Source organism: Heterocephalus glaber, unplaced genomic scaffold, assembly GCF_053883595.1.
Source record: "Heterocephalus glaber isolate CG9 unplaced genomic scaffold, H.glaber_assembly_v1.0 deba00001673, whole genome shotgun sequence".
NCBI lineage: Eukaryota > Metazoa > Chordata > Mammalia > Rodentia > Bathyergidae > Heterocephalus > Heterocephalus glaber.
In genome coordinates this window covers 6,391,466-6,409,783 of record NW_028258410.1, presented here as the reverse complement: position 1 = coordinate 6,409,783, position 18,318 = coordinate 6,391,466, and the positions used below count along the sequence as shown (strand labels likewise).

The following is an 18,318-nucleotide window of genomic DNA, read 5'->3' as shown; positions in this document are numbered from 1 at the left end:
CCAGAGAGAACAGCCCAAAACAAAACAAAATTGAGCAGAGATTGATTTGAAATAACTTGAATCAGCATCGGGATCTGGAGTGAAGACATGCTCTGTATAGCACCACACACCACACAAGACATGAGACTACACCTATAATATATTTTTAGCAAGCATTTATTAAAACATCCATGAATCCCTAGCCATTAATGCTTGCAAAGAGAACCTTCACATTTTCATATCCTCCTGCCATGTCACACAGTTTTGTGGGTGTCTGTGTGTATGACTCTATCTTAATTTTTTTCTCTAGAAAAGTAATTACAACTTTCATCAGATTCTCAAAGGAATCAAACACAAAAAAAGGGATTATAATGATCTGGAGACAAAGACAGCACCTGTGATACAGCACATGTCCTGGCAACTACTGTACTTACTTAAATTTCCCAAACATGAGGAGCCCCCTGTACAATGGCTACAATGGAGGAAACAATAATGAACAATATGTTGGTGTTGGAGCCAATAGAGAGGAGCTGCAAGAAAAGAAACAGATGGAAATAGATGAGTATCAGGTGGCTCCTTCTCTGCTTCTATGTTATGTTTCAGAAGATTTCCCCTTCCAGACTCTCCTTTACAGGACCCAGATCTCCTTAAGTCAGTTACACTACACTTACACTCCCGGAGGAATCACTACTTCCATGTCATTTCTACGTAGACGTTTCCATGCTCAGGGCTGTACCTCGGAAAAGATTAAAGAGAGAGATAATCAACCCTTGTTGAGCTCTTCACTGCATGCAGCTGCATGTCTCAGGTCCCACAAACTGGTCAAACACTGGAAAACAGACTAGAATGAGAACATAATCATTGTTATAAAACATGTCTGTTTATTTCACTTAATACTATGGTCTCAAGGAGCATCTATATACCTGTAAATGCCTCAAGTTTATCTTTTTTTATGGCAGAGGAGTACTCTATTGTTTGTAAATAGATTTTCTTTATATATAAATCTGTTGATGAGCATATAGATCATTTCCAAGATTTAACTCTTATAAACTGTGCTGCTACAAATATGGGTATGCATACATCACTGGAATTTCAGGTCTTTAATTCTTTTAGGGCAGTACCTAGAAGGTAAATAGATGGGTCAAATGAAAGTTCTTTTTCTAATTTTTTTTTTTATCAATCGCCATACTTTTTCTATAGTGGTTGATATTTCCTCCAACAATATATAAAGGTTTCATTTTCCTCTCAGCCTCAGCAGCAGCACTTATGATCATTTGATTTCTCTATGGTAACCATTGGTTCTGAAGCAAGAAGGAATCTCATTGATGTTTTAATTGGCATTTATCCAATGACCAGTGATGCTGAACATTTTTTTCATGTATTTATTGGCTATTTGTACTTCTAAGAAGTGATCATTCATTTTGGGTGCCAATTTTTATTGGGTCTTTTATTTTGAGGAGGTATCATTTTTTGAATTCTTTATATATACTACATGGTAGGGCTCTGCTAGAGGATAGCATGCAAAAAATATTTTCCCATTCTGTAGGTTGTCTCTTCACTCTGGTAGTTATTCCTTTTTTATTAAAAATAAAAGAAACCTTTAAGGTTTCTATGTAATACACTAAATTATTTAAAATTCAAAACCGGTAAAACTAGAAGTATACATAGAGGGAAAAGATATTTTTCTTTTCAGAAGCAAGATAATTGTATTCACTTCTAAAGTCAGAATAGTGTTTACTCTTGCAGGTGTGAGGATAGGGAAAATGTTAGAATGAATTTAATTATTGATAATCATTTATTCTTGATATGAATAGTACATTTACATTTTTGTTTTGTTTAATTTTAGAAAACAATAATATAAAGTAAAATTTAAAATGATGATAAAATGGTTTGGAAATCTATGAATTGCAAGTATATAATTTCATTGTAAGAAGAAACCTCTATGTGAAAAGAATGCATATACTCTTGTTATGGGACACAATAAAAGCTTTTAAGAGGTAATTTTATAGATGTGAATGCTCTTCTTAATAAAACAGAGCAAGCCCACATAAACTAAATGTGCCCCTCAAGGTCCTAGGAAAGCATGAACAGTCTAAATCCAGAGCTAATACAAGGAAGGAAATTATAAAGATCAGATCCAAAATCAATGAAATGCAGACTTAAAAATCAATACAAATAATATTGAATTGAAGAGCTGGTTCTCTGAAAGAATAAACAAAATAGACAACCCCTAGACAATCTAACAAGAGAAAGGAAAGAAAAGAGATAAATCAATGTAATTATAATTATTATACAGTGCTATTGTCATTGGTATTGTCTCTCTAATTTCTTTCACAGTGAGTTCATTGTTGGTGTTGATTTTGTATTCTGTTATAGTACTGAACTTGGATAATAATTCTAGGAAATTTTTGGTAGAACTTTTGGTTCTTAAATGTAGAGGATCATGTCCTCTCCAAATAATGTTGTTTTGACTTGTTCTTTTTATACACATATCTCTTTTATTTCTTTTTCTTTCCTGGTTGTTCTGGCTAGAATTTGCAGCATTATATGAAACAGGAGGGGTTAGAGTATCATCCTTGTCTTGTTCCCAAATTTAAGGGAAAAATTTCAGCTATTCCCCAATTAATGTCATGTTGGGAGTCGGATTGACATGAAAAACTTCTATCTAGTTGAGGTAAGATCTTACTATACCTATTACAGTACAGTTTTTGTAATGAACAGAAGCACTGGGAAGTGGTTTCCACAGGTTTTGGAAAGACTTGCCACCTACAGAAGCCCTAGAATGCTCTATGCTGCACTTGATTGGAGATTCTGGCTGGAGCTCAATAGACCAAAGTACTGAAAGAAATACAGATGGTAAAAGTCAGACTCAGGAGGTTTTACTTGGGAACAAGAACTCCATTGGCCAGTGGATTAGAGGTCATGTGTGTCATGGCAGAATAATTTGTCTGTATTTTGCCCATGACATGCCCTGCTATTTTCCAGGAGATTTAGATTAAGGACAGTGGAATAATGAATCAAGGAAAGGCAACCCAATATTCTGGCTGTTCATGGGTACTGCTGGCAGTATTTAGACAGATTTGCCATGAAAAAATTGCCTGTGAAGTTGGAGCACAGGTGAGCAAAGGTTGGAGGAAAGGTTGCTGACAAGATTAACATTTTTAAAAAGTCAAGTACTTTGAATAAGGAGTAGGAGAGATGGTTTGAAAGCATCTCAGAATTCAGCATGACCCAACCCTTTGCAGGTTCAAGGGTTTAAAACTATAAACTTTTATTTGAGAGAAGATGCCCCATCCTCCTTTCTAGAGAGGGCCTACCTAGTTTCATTTCACAGGGCTCAGCCATTTCAGCACTCAGAGGCCTCTGCAATTATGACTTAAGGCAGTCTGGCTACTGCTTGACCTTGTCATAGACCTTGCTGTCATCCATCTAATGCTGACTTCTCAGACATGCAGACTGCAGGGCTTATGGGATCATGGAAGCATTCACACAAATGTCAGAAAACAGCCTGTGAAGGAGTATGCCCCTGAGAGGGCAGTGTTTGAAGCTGTGAGGCTGAAACTGAAAACACAGTGAAGAATCTAGGAATTTGGAGATGCCAGGAATGTGGATGTATGCTGAGGAAATTTGCAGAAAGTGAGTGAAGCCACCATGGAAAAGAGGCCATGAAGGCTGCAACTGGTAACCCTGTGGGAGTAGATCTACCCAACCTCTTTGTAGTTCAGAACTCACCACAACTTCCCTTGGGTACTAGACATGACATAGGATTGAATGTTTCCCCTGAGGTTTTGCTTTCATCTCACTACTTCCTATCCCATTTCTCCCTTTTGAAATGGGATTGTCTACCCTGTGCCATTGTAGGTTGGGAGTATTTAACTTTTATTTTGATTTTTACAGGGGATCAGTGCTCTGAGTTTGCCTTGAATCTCAGAGGAGACTTTGACCTTGGACTTTTCAGCAATGTTGGAACTTTAAAGACGTAGGTAACTCTTAGAGAAAAACTCAGTTAACTTTTCATAATGACATAGACATCAGTATTTGGCACTAAGGAATGGAATGTTACAGTTTACATCCAAAAATCCTGTCAAAATCTCATATGTATGGAAATTGATTGGATCCCAAGGTCACTATACTCATCTGTTGATTCACCCAGGGATGAATTCAATTCATAAATGTGCCCTTAGGTGGTGAGGCCTGATTGGCAGTGGGTCCGTAAGTGCAGGATCTTGAAGGGTTTATTTTCATCTCCAGCTCTTCTCGTCAGTCTCTTCTTGCTGCCTGACATAGGTGAGCACCTTTTCCTTGACCATCTCCCTCTGCCAAGGTTTTTCTGTCTTAGAGCTGGCCCACCACAGACTGAAACTGTGACCCAAAATTATCTAAAACAAGAAAAGTCTCAGGCCATGAGCAAAATATAGACAACCTCTTTGCCAAAATATAAAATGCATTGCTTCTAGTCCAGTTCCCAAGAGTCCCTCTCTTTTTCTCTCTCTCTGAAACCTCCCGAGTATTGAATTAACTAAGTATATTTTATCAGCATTCTGGTATTCTGACCAATCAAAAATATCTGTTAGATCTTGGAGGCAGTACATATATGTCTACCATCAGATGACTAGATGGGGAAAATGTAGTATTTATGCACAATGGAATACTATACTGCCATAAAGAAAAATAAACTTGCAGCATTCATAGGTAAATGGATGCAACTTGAAAACATAATGTTAAGTAAAATAAGTCAGACACATGAGCTCAAGTATCATTTCTCTTATATGAGAAATTTTATGTAGAGAGAATTTACATATATATATGTACAAATGATGAGCAAAATAGAAGAGAGAAAAGTAGAAAGTAGGAAGTTCATATACTTTTCCAAATTACATTGTTTCAAAAACATTTTAATATATATGCAATTTTCATTTATATTACTAGCTTATCTTCATTCATTGAAAAGAAAGTTTTGTGCTATTATCTGTTTTTCTTCTTCTTAATAAGAAGAAAATGTCAATATTGATTCATTTTGCCTTATCATAAATTGTAAATTTTGTCATAAAATAAAATAATTTCCATCTCAGTATTTTTCATATCCCAAATCTTGGTTCATGTCTTTTACCCTAAGTAACTATGTTGTTATGAGATTTTAATTATTCATAAAATTTTAAAAAAAGAAAAAAAAAAGAAAAAGAAAATCCTACTAAGATTCTGCTTCTCTAGCATTCTAGGGCTTCTCTAGCACTTATCTCCTAATCTTCCCAAATTCCTGCCTCAGAACTGTTCCAAAGGCTTGGAAACAACATGTCAGATATAATTACAGCAAAGACCCCACTTCTCTGGCACCTACTTTCTGTATTAGTTAGCAGGACCAGTTCCGGACACCCACAGCTCACAGCAAGAAAGCCTTGTCTGGCTCTTGGTTTTATAAGACTCAGTCCATGTTTGCCTTGCTCTAACGGAGCAACACCTTAGAACAAGACAGCGGTGGAACAAAGCTGCTTATTTCATGGCAGGTGGGGAGCAGAGGAGGGCAAGAGCGCCAGAGTGGATGGGGCCACTTCAGTGACACACACAGACAACCCCGGAAGTGCGCTTTACTGAGCTCCTAAGCAGTTCTACAGGCAGTCAGGCAGTTGGTTGACAATCCAGCTCACTGCTTGTGGTAATTAGTTAACTGATGGTCAGCAAGCATGGGACGCCCAACTGAACTGTATTAGCTGGTTCTGGGGAATGGAACCAAAGGAGAACAGGAGGCGGGGTTGAATGCTGATTTCCTGTGGAGAGGCTCTATTCTCTTGGAAAGAGCTCCGGTCCTCGCCTTCCCCTGGAGAGTTGTCTTCTGGCCCTGGCACTTCAGCTGGGAGCTCTGGTCTTCACCTCTGCCCTGGATGTCGTTTCCTGGTTCTTAGCACAGATTTTTCGGCATCCAGCATGGGACTTTCAGCCTGCCAGCGCCAGCCCATGGACTTTCCGGTCCAGATCCTCCCGTCTTCCGTGCAGGTTCCTCAGCCTCCTGGTGCAGACTTGCCTGGAACATTGCCTTGGGATGCCGGCCCCTGGAGGATTCCTCGGATCTGTAGCACTCAGATAGATCCCTTGTACTCTTCTACATTTGACCGTGTGGGCAAACATCATAAGCTGCCCTTGTAAATCTGCGGCCTGCGTTGAATCTGTCCTTTTGCAAACACGGACTAGTACACTGGTGTGGTAAAAATTGCAGTGGGGTTCTCACAAGAAACAGTGCAACCCAGGAGAGAGAGGGGCAGCAGCTTCACAGAAACCAAGTCAAACAAATCAGCAGCCTAGAAGCAGTTCTTAGCAAACATATCTTTCATTTTCAAAGACAAAGTCAAGTGATGCTGGCATACAAAACTCAAGGAAATCATGAGCACCAAGTAGCACTATACGAAATGTTTCAATGAGTCCTTTATTAAGAAGAAAAATATTTCCAAAATAGAAAATTGTACTACCAAATGGAATAAAGGACATTGCCAGAATTGAATGAATATGTGCATACAAATATTACAATTTTTATGTGAGCAAATGTCAATATTGATTCATTTTGCCTTATCATAAATTGTAAATTTTGTCATAAAATAAAATAATTTCCGTCTCAGTATTTTTCATATCCCAAATCTTAAAAACCCAAATTAAATATGCTATTCCTTTTAATACAGTCTCAAGCCAGGGTAATTATTGTGCTTATTGTCATTTTAAAATATTTTTTCTTTTAAACTGATGAAGCTATGCTTTGTATATTTATGAGGTATACTGTGATGCATAAATTGTGGAATGATTAAAGCAAGCTAATTAATGTATCTATACCTTTCCTACTTATTTTTTCTCAGTAGTAAGACCATTTAAAATTCATCCTTTTACCAATTTGTTAATACAGTGGGGGTTCACGAACTTAATTTATTCCACAATTCTGGTTGTGTACACTATCCGAGGTGGAGTTCACAAACAGAAACAAAATTTTGTTGAATGCATCTGTTCACTGAGGGTATTGTTGTATAAGCTCTACTAACTAAACTACCACACTGAGCAATAATTGACCAGAATGCTTTCCTCCTGTCTTCTTGAAAATTTCCATCCTTTGTCCATCATCTCCAACTTCACAGACCACTCCTGATCCCCCAGGGGCCCCCCAAACCATCTGCTCTCTGCTTCCGAGTTCAGCTTTTTGGAATTTACTTTTAAGTGAGATTGAGTGATACTTATGTTTTCTAAAGCCTTGTGAAATATTATAAATAGCATCAAATTGTCAAAATGGTATTATCTTTTTTTTTCAGTACCAAGTATTGAACTCAGGACCTTGTGCTTGCTTGTGAGACAGGTAGCAGAAACACTGAGCTAAATCCCTGGCCCTATCTTAAAGAAAGAACAGTAAACTATGAGGAATAGTTCCATACTATAGTAATTAGGAGATCTCCATCAATTTAGATACCCACCCTGGCTGATGAACTTGGAAACATTGTTCTCCATGCACAGAAGCTAATGGGCCAGCCTGCAGTCCTGGAGCTGTAACACGCTCTGAGTGAAGATGATTCCATGAGCATGACTCGAACAATCTGTTCCGTGAAAACTGATGGGAACCACAATTTCAATAATAGGTATGACAGGGAGAAATTTTGTGTTTTGAAATCTATTGGGGATGATGAAGCATAGGCCATTTATATTACTCTCAACTGAAACACAGCACTGTTTGGATATTTCACGGAACAATGGAGACATAGAATGAACCTGAATGGAAAAAGCATTTTATTCAGAAAGCTATCAATTCATTTTTTAAAGGGGAAATTTATCACGTCCGTGGAAATATAAGCTAAGACAATGCTATTGCAAATCCTCAGATTTCGTTTTGTAAGTTGTTACTGGAACAAACCACGCATTCTAATCTCTATCCAATTAGGACCACCCTGTTGACGGCTACTGTTAATTTCCGTATTAACAGCATTTATTATTAATGCAGCCTTTACACGATTGTGCCACTAGTTGGTGCCCAAGTCAAATGCCAGACCAAGTTTTGCCAAATTTCAGCGTGTTCTGGGGATTTTGTTGATTTGCTTATGTACATAGAAAACGTTAATAGACTGTGTATATCTTTACTGCACGGAGTTTAACCCTGTATCTCCCCACTATCACACTAACTGCTCTCAGTTAAATTCATGACCTGACTCTCCTGTGAGCTCTTTAAACTGAGAACATTGCTCTGTAGGTCTAGAATTCTGTTCCTTCTATAAACCTTCTGGAACTGTCTAAAGTCACAAACTCCACTGTGCTCTGTCACATTTCCTCTTGTCTGCAAGAAAGCAACGTTCTGATCATTTCTTCCTCTCATTAGCAACTTTCTCCTTTCTAAAGATTCATCCAGAAAATATCCTATTATTTTCTCCACCTTACATAGTCCTTTCTCTTAACAAAATGTCCAAGATGTTCATCCCTTTTATCTCAGATGACAGAATTGTCTTTTTTCAAGGCTCTCTACTGTATAGTATATAACTATACTCTGTAGTTATATAGATAGTATATAACTATACTATATAGTGTAGTATATAACTACAATACAGTCTTCATCCATCCATCCATGGACATTTAGATTGTTTCCATATCTTGTCTCTTACCAGACAAAATGAACATTGTTATGCTTTGTGTTTAGATGTCACCCCAAAGCCTCATGTGGTCATAAATGGGGCTTTTTCAGAGGTGCCTGGATAGAGAGAGCGTGACGCTGGAACTGATTCATGGTGTAGTGCTAGGGTCAATGGCACTAAGATTAACTAGTTTGGATAAGATAAAAGGGGCAGAAAGACTGTCAAGGTCCCTTGCTTTTGCTACCTTGTGTGTGCCATGAACTGTTTCTCCTTTGCGATGCCTGTCTGCCATCCACCCTGCCTTGGAGCCAGCCAATTATGGACTGAAACTTCTACAAACTGTGAGCTAAATAAACCTTTCCCACTTTAACTTTGAGGAGCCCGAGCTGAGCTGGGGCTGAGCGCTGAGGCCAGAGGCCTGGCCCTTCCTGCCACTTCCCTTCTTGGCGACCCCCCAGCCCTGGCCCCTAGCGGGGTCCCGCAGAGCCCCGGTGTCCGAGGGGGACTGGTCTCCTCTCTGCTCAGCGCCGCCCCACCCCAAGCACCCAACTCGGCCTCTCCAGGGCCCGGAGGAGCCAGCGCGACCACGAGGTGCCGGGCGTGTGGAGGGGTGACGCCAACCGGGGCAGCCCGAGGGGGAGGCTTCACTTAAAATTATTTTAAATGAAAAATAAAAATTAAAAATTTTTGCATAAAAATAAAATACTTTAGAAAAATTTTATTTAAATTTTAAATTTAAAAATTTTAAAAGAAAACATTTTAAAATGTAAAAGCACGTGTATTGAAGCAAAGGCTGGAGGGGGCAGCCGCGGTTCACACCGTGACTCTCGCACCCTGACCTGCACCCTGACCACGCACCCCACCTTGGGTTGTGCCAGCGCCGCGGAGCAGTGCGCTAGCCTCCCCAGCAGAGGGTGCGCGCAGGTGGGCTGGGGTCCTGGGCTGCAGCACCTAGGCCTGTGGGGTTCTAACTTTGGGTCTCAAAAGTAGCGCAAGGACGAGAGTTCGATCCCCGGTAACAAAAAAAAAAAAAGTGAGCTTTCACTGCCCCCCACCCCCCATCACAGACAACTCTTGTGGTCTAAACCCATTAGTTATGTGCATTTGATGAGCAACACATACAAATTGAGAACAACGAAGCACTTATCTTGATCATGGGAAAATAGTCTCAGAAGGAAACTGGAGTATTTGCAGTTTACACCAGCCAGATAGATCAATATTCTGAATGTGTGCATTATAACCAGTGCTGTATTTATGTGAACATAATGAATTCTCTCTCCCTCTCCCTCTCTCCTTCTCCCCCCACCAACATTCATGTGCGTGAGAGGAATATGAAGCCATTTTGTAAGTCTGTTACCAAAAAAGTCGAAGAGGGCTTTGCTAGCTGATATTTATGCTGCTTGGAAAATACACGTCTTAGTTATTGACTGTTGAGCCAGAAAATATATGATACAGATTCAGTAGTGCTGGATCTTATTTACCAAAAAATGAGTGTCATAAATAGATGTTGGGAGGATAAGGATTTAGTTCAGTGGTTCTGCTGCCTGCCCTGCAAGTGCAAGGTTCCAAGTTCGATCCCCGGTACCAATACATAAATAAATAAATAATGTTGGAAAAGAAACATGGAGAAGAAAAATCTCAACCAGAATAGTGTACAAAAGGAGTACAAGTATGAAAAGCCAGGGTCTGGCCCACAAACTTCAGAAAGACGAGGATTATCATCAGCTCTTTTTCATTCTGCTTCCACCTCAGGTCAGAGTTTGTGAAGCCATAACTTTTTGATGGCATTTTTGACTTGTGCATTTCTCATTGTGTAAATCAGAGGTTGAGCGAGGGTGTCCCAAGGGTGTAAAACATGGCCACCATCTTGTCCATGGAGAAGGTGATGGGAGGGTGAGTGTAGTGAATATACAAGGGACAAAGAAAAGGACGAACACAATGACTTGGGAGGAGCAAGTGGAGAGTGCTTTCCTTCTTCCTTTTGCATTCTGGTTCCATGTAAAACAAATGTGTACAAGACAAGAAGGAGTACAAAACTCATGGCTCATATGGCCCCACTATTATTACTACCAGGAGATTGATGACAAGTGTCTATGTAGGAAAGTTTCATCAAGGGCTGCAAATCACAGAAATAGTGATCAACACTGGGGCCACAAAAGGGCAATCTCAAAGCCAGGAAAATCTGTGCTAAGGAATGGATGCAAGACCCCACCCACAGATGCGCTGACTCATGATGGTTGTGTACTGCAGATGGCTACAGATGGTCACATAGCAATCAAACGCCATGAGAATGAGCACAAAGATGTCCATGCACACGAAGAAGTGGGCTGCAAACACCTGCTTTATGCAGTCCTTGTAGGAGATGAATCTTCTGAGACACAGTATCTATAATTAATCTAGGAGCCATGGTTGTCGAAAAGCAGGCATCTGCAAAGGATAAGTAGAAAAGGAAGAAGGACATGGGACCCCTCAGCATCTGACTACATCTAATCGTTATCACAATAAGTGAATTTGCCAACAGAGTTGCAATCTAGAGGACCGAAAAGACCACAAACACTGTTTTCTCTTCCAGAGCATCTTGTGTTAACCCAGATAGAATGAATTCATTCACACTGTTACTCAGCTCCACAGCCACAGGAAACATAGAAAGGACACAGCTGAGAAATGGTTGACCTTCAAAAAAAATTGGAAAAGAGATGATTTGGCAATAGCAGTGGACTTGAACTCAATTAAATCTTGCAGTTGTAAATACATCCACATACAGAAGACAGTGAATCTCAGAGTTTTGCCCTATATAATAATCACTTGGGGAACTTACTCAAAAGCTGCCCATATGTTAACCAGGAACATTGATCCAAAGTCTTCCTGTGTGGAAAACAAATTATTTTGTTGGGATCTGTGGGTGGGAAAATACTAAAAAATGGTGTATCCCTTCTGCCAATGTCTAAGAACCAATGGGTGTTTTACATGATATTAGTCAAGTCAATGTAATGTCTTGAAATTATTCATATGAAAATGAAAGATTCCAGTGGACACTTTTATGTGTATACAAATCTATATATGTGTCAATACTGTATATGCTTCTAAATTATTGCAAAACAATATCCACACATAATTTAGAAGTATGAAATTTTAAAACACCCTTTGAAAAAATACATTTCTTGATTTGGATACCAGTTTCAACTCACTATTTCCCTTTGGTAGCTTGGCTGGATTATGGTTTAAGAAGAAATTATTTCCTCAACTTTTGGCTCAGCTTGGCCATAACTGTACCTTCATTTTTGATATGGACACATGAAACATTTGAATAAATCATTGAAGATGCCCTCATTGAGGAAAATCATTATATATTTGAAACAATCCAGGACTCATGTTAGATCTTTAGCAATGAACCTCATATCTTATGGGTCATATTTAATGTGCCACTTATTATACATCTCTAATCTGAATAATGACTTAACTGATACATGATATTCTTACCCTTTTTCCAGAGGTTTTTGTATTGATCCATTTTTTTGTCTCTTAAAACACATTTTTAAAATTTCATTTCACATTTCAACATGCAGATGTTTTCCCATTGCTCTACACTAGTCCCATTTATGTGCATATATCTATAGAATTTCAATCAACCTGTAATATGTTACCTCTGATTTTCACAGACTATGCATAACACCATTATCAATTTTAGCCACTGTAAATTAACATATCAGCTTTTCATAACTTTTACTATTTTTATTTTTTTTCAAATTTCTATTGTCATAAGAATTTTTGAGTAAATCTTGTCTTTTAATGTTTTTCACTTTAATAATGTCACTAAAATAAGGTATGAGGATTGCTGAAGCAATATATATTTGTATTTTCATAATTTTGACTATTAGCAAATGTACTTTCAATTTCGTTGAGCCAATATTGACTAAAGATACTTTAGTTTTAGAAAAGACATTTTCACAATAAAATTTCCAAAGTTTACAGTGGATTGCAGGGTTATAAAGTAGCCTTCAAAAATACACAATTTTCCAATCTCACTTTCCAGTGGTAACTGCTAATTCCTCACATAGTATCCTAGATTTTTCAGAATTATATATGTACATATGTCTGGTTAAATATCCCTTTTATGTACAAATTGGATTATTATTTCCCATAGTTTCTAAAACTACAATAATATGGAGCATATTTTTAATAAAAATATAACCTGAGTCAATGACTTACTTGCTTGGTTTCTAGAATAAAATTTAGGGCACACATTTCTTTAATTACTAATGACAGTATAAAATTTTTGTTTATTTTTACTTCTTATAAATTATCAGTTTTGAATTAGGTATCTCTTGACAGCTTATTTTTATCTATTTTTTTTTGTTTGTTTTTTTAGTACCTGGGATCAAACTCAGGACCTTGAGAGGCAGGTGTGGTGGCACCAAGCTAAATCCCCAGAAGACAGTTAAATTTTTGATATCTTTACATTTCGAGATCCTTATTGTATATGATCAAATCTATTAATTTTTCCCTTTCCAGTATAATCTATTACTTTAAGTAGTGAGTTATTATCTTTAGTCTATCTCATAGTATTTCTAGAATGTATTTATTTATTTTTGTGTGGATTTGGAAATATTCTACCTTTTTCTGATTAATGAAAATTCCAACAATAAATCAATAGCATTATTATATCAGTTACTATGCATGTACCAGAAACCTACTGAACTATGCAGCCACTAGAATAGGCCATGGAAACATATCCTTAAGTGTTTTACCAGCAAATTGGATGGATTACATATACATAGATAATATTACAAATTCCAGGCCAGATATTTAGCTCAGTGGCGCCATGTGTGCCTTGCAACCACAAAGTCCTGAGTTCGATTGCTGTACCAAAAAAAAAAAAAGTAAAACAAATTCCTCACAACCATATGTGATTATACCAAGTGATTTTCTTTCCCCCAAAGTGCAAAGAGCCCAAGATGAGTCAACTGGTCAATGACATTCCAAAAAATAAGTAAGAGTTCGGCTATAGCTTCTAATGCAGTAAACCAAAGTTTCAAACAAGTTTTTCTGAAACACCCATACACAAGCAAGCTCATGCTAGATTTCTCTAAGTAGAATTAGTACTTCAAAATTAGTAACTTAGTTTGTTTATTTACTTGTAATAATGTTACATAATCTAAATAAACTTTTGTTTCTTTACCATCTAGCTAAAATAGTATTAGTCCAGTATAATAAGCTAGCATTGTTATGAAGAATTCAGACTCCAATTATTACCTTTATCCTAGCTCAATATTTCTAGATTTATTGATTTATTTTTATATGAATCTTGAAATATTCTTCCTTTTTGTCTGATTAATTATCCCTGACAATTCCAATTACCTCTGACAAATACAAAAGAGAAAATGAAATATTGCTTCATTTCAATATACTGGGTGTATTTCAATGCACTGATGAGGGATCAAGAGAAAGAAGGTATAGAGAAAGGAGTTTACTAAAAGTAAGCAATCACAAAGAAGTGGAGATGTAGCTCAACCGTAGAGCACTTATCAGAGTGTCCAAGGCCCTGGGTTCAATCCCCAGAACTGCAAGTAAAATAAAGTAACACTAATGATAATAACAAAAAGGGTGCATTGTTTCAGGTAAACACAGAAACAATTTTCATAAAAACTACATTCTCCATAAAGTAAAATGCTGTAAAACATGAATTCATGGCACATACCAGACTACCATGAAAAACCAGGTCTTACAGTTTTATTTTGTTTCATTTTCCCTAAGCAAAGAAAATACCTGGAGATGTGAAGGCAAGAAAGCAGCAGTTTGACAAGATTCAAACATTAGCCCAGATCAGCACTGCCCCTGAGTTTTTCACTGAATCTAGCCATTGTTTCCTAGCACTTCCAAACTACCCAACCTCACTGATGTGGGGAAGCATTAGGCAGCGATGCATTGTCTGTCCTTTTATTTCCTCTTTAAATTTTATGTTGACCTGTTGGAATTTTAACAGTCCAAATGAGAATTGATCAAAATCATTTCTCTATTCTCTCCAGAATTAAACATCTGTCTCCATTCTCATTGCACCTGATATTACTATATGTTTTATTAATAGTATATAATATATTGTTCTTGAGCTATGATCTTATTTAAAAGGGTGTTTACATTTGTTGTCTCATTTGATGTGAACATTTTCTTGTAAGCTAAGAGTTGCTGTTTAAGTGGCTCTTTTTCATGCACAAAGTTTGACACATAATACAGAAAGAGTTACTTGATACAGTCGGGCCAGAATGACAGTGAATGAAATGCTAAATAACCTCTCTCTCTCTAAATAAACTTTCTCTCTTCCTCCCTACACATCACATAAAATAGCAAATCACAAGCCTCCATTTAGATTTCATCTTAGAAAAGAGAAATTCTGAGTCATCAGAAAAGATGCCTTTTAACTTTCTGAACTGATCCCCAAATCAGGATCTGGACATTTCCCGGAGTGCCAAGTATCAAAGCAGAAAAGTAGACATCTAATGGACAACAGCAGAAGGGCAAATGGCAGAGACTCAATGAGTCCAACAGCAGAGATGAGTCTGATCGTGAGCAGACAGCAGCATGGCTGGGAATAAGAGAGAGAAAGTCCTACAGAGGGAAGGTGAGCATGGAAGGTAGAAGGGACTTGATCCAAGGATTTTATCAGAGTTTAGCCTCTTTAGCCTGACCAGCTGTAAAATCTCCCCAAACCAGACAGGGGATGTGCTATGGATCAGGAACAAGGAATCACCAAGTTTCTGGTAACCCAAATATATAAAGATCACACTTCTACCTTACAACCTGACCCAGAAATATCAGCACTGACCTTACGAGATAAAAACTTCTGGTAGACTGGCCTTGGTTCCGTGGTGTAAGTTCCAACATCTATAAGCAAAGAGACTTTAGAGGGAGGCTAGAGCTTTAAGCTGAGTCCAGGGAAGGCACAGGAGCCCTGGCTACTGCCTCATATGCCTTCTTTAGTGGAAACACTCCAGGAGCTCCAGCGTTTCTAGCAGATGCACGAGGTACACCCTCCCTCAAATCAGTCTCTAGGAAGGAATGTGGAGAAAGTACTTCTGACAGATAAAAAATTGTACCTCTTTTCTTATAAGCAAACAGATGACTTCCTAAGTACTTTCCTATGCATTTACTTGGAAGATGAATCATATGAATCCTAGGTAAAGGACACAAACTCTACTTCATTGAGGTCCATTGAGGGTGTCAGTGCCAGTGGCTATGGGATGTGTGTGGTTTATCTGCAGCAGGAAATGATGTGCATGAACACATTGTGCGTGTTCCTGCAGAAGCACCAAGCTGCACAAGTTCAACACTGGAGGAAAGATGATTGTAAAAAAACACAAGCCACTTAATTTGGTTCTTGTAATCATTACAAAAGGAACTATTCCTGTGCTCTATGAAACACCTCTGAAGCCAGTTCTCTTTCTAGTTGTTCCTTTGTAAAGGTGGAAGAAAAATGTTTTTTCATATTAATACATGGGATATTTATAGTAAAAATTTGAAGGTGCTTATGGCTTTCCACTGCAAGGGTGCTAAAAAAAGCCATCACTCCAAAGCCAGATCCAAAGGAGGTCCAGTGAGCTACCTATGTGACACAGGGTAAGACAGCAAGGTAACCTTAGGGAGAATTAGACTCCAGCTCACTCTGAATTGGAAAGGTGGAAGCAGAGTCCCCTTCTCTGTGTGACTGGCTGAGACCATCTCTCCTAGGAGAGTGAAAGTATCAAAGTGCAAGGAAAGGTATGTGCTGGGGGTGACTGGGGCCCCACTTCTTACCTGCTGTGTGAACTGCTGTGACTGGATTCCTGATCTTTAAATTTCAATTTCCTCTTTTGTAGAAGGAAACTGCTACTGTTAAGTACTCATTCATCCCATTTGGACTCCCACTTATGTTTTCAATAGAAAGGAGGGAGAAGGCAAAAGAAAAGAGACAAGAATTATTAAATTTTTCTTTTATTTTTCAAGATGTATGCTTCTTCATAGTGGAAGGAAAGCTGTATTTTTGCTTTTAAATATGCTTGTAAACTATTAAAAATGGGGCAAATTACCTGACAGATTGTCTTTCCTACCTTGGAAACCGTGCTACTCACTGACACCTGCTAGGTGTGTCATTAGCTTCAAGGTGTCCACAGTGAGGAAGAGGTGGGAGGTCCGGAAGTGGGTAGGGGAGAAAGAAATCGATAGCAGAAAATGCCATGAATAGATTGCACTGGGCCTTACACTTTTGCTGAAGGGCATAAGGGCAACTAACAACCCCAGTGTCTCAGAGAAACATCTTACAAAAAATAACTCCCAAGCCTGTCATGTTGTTGTTGTTGATACAAATAGGCTGGAAAAATCCTGAGAAATACTTTTGTTATCTCTTAAAGTTTTGAACTACAGCTTCCTCATCCCTGAAATAGGAGTATGAAGAGGTTCCATTATAAACACACCAATATAAAACTCTGTAAATTCTAAAGATATGAAAGAAAGAATTCTTGGCACACAGAAAGTACAGAAGAAATGGTTACATGTCTTAGTCCTTTTTAGGCATGAGGATTTGAACTGAGAGAAGTGGAAAAATTCACCTAAATTCACACAGTTGATTAGGAGCAGAACTAGGCCAAGAATATCAATGTACTAATTACAGACTTTTATTTTAATAATGTATTACAGTAATGTCACAATATCTCATGGCTTGGGAAATAGAACAACCAATAAAGCAAGAAGCTGAGCCAGGGCCCTCATGCCTTTCCATCACACTCATTAGCTCAGGAAAACTGTCTTGTGAACTGCGTGGCTGCATTATCCAACCAGACTCCACTGGAGGTGAGTCAGTGCTAGCCAGGGTTTGATGGAAAGCAATTGACTCTGGCCATTCAGTCATGCAAACTATGGAGAGGGGTTAGATGACAAGGCAAGCTATTTTCTTTTGTGTTTGACTCAGCTGTGCCTCGCATGTAACCCCAGGAAGAATTAGGGATTTTCTTTAAACTCTGTCCACATAAAGATATATTTTAACTTGGGTGAGGTTTCCATTGAATAATCATAAAGTTTAATTATATCATATTCAACTAATAAATTAGGAGTTTGAGGCAATAGATGATTTCATTGGGATCTGAAATAACTGCAGAATAAAAGATTGCTGAGAGCTATGTTTATTTTTGCAGGGGTTGGAAGGAATGTATGAAGAACATAAAGTTTCATAGATAAGAATGTCTATTTCCTATTTGAACTTTTAGTTTAGTTATGAGAAATGTAACTAAAATACAAAGTTCATTTCAAATACTCCATTCTGTACTGTTAAAGTTTGAATTGTAATCATTATCAATATCTGTGGGCTGTCATCCATAAATATGTTCACATTGCCAAACAACATTTTAATGGGTTAATAGTAGGGATAGGTAGAAACTTTCCTATGGGAAGATGTATCATGTATTCATTCAATCAACAAATGTTTTTTAAGCAAGTGATATATCAGTGAACCACAGGGGGAAAAATCCCCTGCCTCACAGCTAACAGCCTATAAGAGAAGATGAACAGAAAATGCAAGTGTATAAGTATATAGTAGATCAGAGAGTTGTAAACATTCTAAAAAACATGTGAGGAGTGAGCTTAATGAAAGCCAAGTGAGTGGGGCATTTTTAAAAAATAGGCAAAGTATGGGCCAGGGATTTATCTCAGTGGTTCTGCTGCCTGCTTCACAAGTGCTAGGTCCCAAGTTCGATCCCTGGTACCCCCCCCAAAAAACCCCTCCCAAAAC

General features: G+C 38.1%; 1 pseudogene; it reads right to left on the bottom strand.

Annotated features, from left to right (window-relative positions):
• Positions 1–10,317: 10,317 nt before the first annotated feature.
• Positions 10,318–11,208, bottom strand: LOC110348308 (olfactory receptor 4C11-like; annotated as a pseudogene).
• Between the last annotated feature and the right edge of the window lie 7,110 nt (positions 11,209–18,318).